This window comes from Apium graveolens, chromosome 10 (genome assembly GCF_009905375.1).
Source record: "Apium graveolens cultivar Ventura chromosome 10, ASM990537v1, whole genome shotgun sequence".
NCBI lineage: Eukaryota > Viridiplantae > Streptophyta > Magnoliopsida > Apiales > Apiaceae > Apium > Apium graveolens.
In genome coordinates this window covers 216,740,352-216,742,600 of record NC_133656.1, presented here as the reverse complement: position 1 = coordinate 216,742,600, position 2,249 = coordinate 216,740,352, and positions in this window count along the sequence as shown.

The window sequence follows — 2,249 nt, the reverse complement described above, 5'->3', positions numbered from 1 at the left end:
TATCCATTAAAGAACCCCTACATAGGGTGGTCTGACAATTTTTATTAATCAGCAATATCAGCAAAAGTTACTATGCATCATGGTCTCAAAAATTTCCAAAAATTGGGGTTATTACAACTGAGGATCTATGGTATGAGTCCACGAGCTCTTTCCACTCCTTCTTCCTTTTCTCCTCCACTTTAGAGCACTTCCTCTCTAAGGAAGCAATCTTTCCCTCCGCTTGATGAGCTTTAGACTCCCACTCGTTCGAAGAGATCTTTATTTTGTTCATAGAGGTCTACAGCGCTGCATAGTCACTTTTCATCTTTATGCTCTGAGTAGAGGACGCGGCGAAGTAAGCGTTGGCCTGACAAGGAGAACATAAAGTGGAGTTATAAAAGGTTTAAGTCAGAAGGGCCGAGTCCCCAAACACAAGGCCTTGGCGACTAGACACCATTGGTCTGCAGAGGGTCCTGCCCCTAGGCCGACCAGCATAAAATGGGGCCTTTTAGGCCGACCAGCATGAAACGGTGCCTTTTTGGCCGAGCAGGACCCCCTATAAGGGTGGTTCCTATAAAAAAAATTTAAGTTCCAAAAGAAGTGCACTTAAATGAAAGTTTATAAAAGTTGAAATGTAACTGATACAAGGTTTGAGCCCCCAACATCTCGGCTTCAAGTAATTTCCCACTAGAGAAGACAAACAAAAGGTCGGGAGGAGTAACACAATTCTTCGACTACTCGAGGGCTAGACCCGGACTGCTGAGCACCGAGTCATTGGTGGAGATACCCCAAGTAAGTTCCCAAAGGATTTTTGCACTCCCGTCGAAGTCTTTGGCCCTCTTCTTGCCGGATCCAGACACTTCAAGGAAAACATGAATCTTAGGGACACGGTTCGCTTGCTTGGCTGCATCCCGAGCCATTCTTCCCGTGACCATATCATTTATGGAAGCAGCTGAAATAAGATGAAAGGAAGACATATATAAGGAAAAACTTGCACAAAGATGAAGTAGAATAAAATTAAATACCCTCTTTAGAGAGGCTGCTAATGTCAGCCTCAACGAGCTTGGTTTCTGTGACGAACTCCTAATAGGGGATTCTCCCATCATCATCAATAAGGAGGTCGCGGGAAAGAATCTCGACATTCAAAATATGAAGAATGTAATGAGAGCTGTCAACAAGACTGCTGAAGTCACGTCTGGAGTATACTCCCCAGTCTCCCTCCTTCCATTCTAAGACTACAAACTTCGTATTCCAATTATGGATTGAATCATGAAGAGAACTTGTGTTCACTATGTGAGGAACATGAGGTATATGCTGTATCACAACCCAACCGGGCATGTTCAGGGGAGAAGCTTTCATCATAAAGATGTTTCGGAACATTGTTATGCTCAATGGGATGCCCAAGTCGTGACACCTCACTATGAAGAGAATGATAAAAGCCCACCCATTGCTTTAAAGCTGACACGGATGGATCTTGAGCTCTGCCTGGAGCCTTAGGATAAAAGGGTGTAGTGGAAAACTTAGCCTGGACTTCAGGGCTGCCTTGTACACAAATAGTCTCTAGGGACTGAGATTGCAAGCCCTCTCGCTAGGCTTAGCCTTGCGAACCTCTAAACATTCGGGCCGAGGGTAACTCGACCGAATCTCTTCAACATCCCCTTCACGAAGCATACTCCTATGAGGGAACGCATCAAAGTGGATAGTACTCGGCTACTCGTCCGCCCTTTCGTCCAGCATGCTAGACTGTTAGAACAACGATTAATAGAGAAAGGGGAAATAAAAGCTATACCTTGCAGAGAGCGAATTGTAGCCCTCTTGTGCATAGTCTCCTTCATGGAAAGAGAAAATTTTCTAGGACCTTGACCTTAAGACATCTTTGAAGGGCTTGAGAAAAGTTATGAGCTTGTGAAATTTTTGAGAGAATTTGAGAAGTTGAGAAATGAAGGTGTGAATGAAAATGAACACTTCTCATCTTCTTTTATTAAAAAAGAGTTACCTGCTACAGCACGACATAACTCTGCTTGCTTCGCGTTAGCAGGTACCTCTCCGAAGAACACCGGGAAATGATGGAGAAAAACAATCAAAAAATTAGGAGGAAGGATATAATAAACGAAGAAAGCGATGTAAAACACCGCTTATCGTATCAGTCCTCCGAGAAAAGCCTGGTTGAGGCTAAACGCAAGTCGTTGATCTTAATCAAGGGCTCATTACACTAATCACCATGATTAACAAAGCCTATAAAGATTAGAACAAGATTAAGTTCTTAGAGG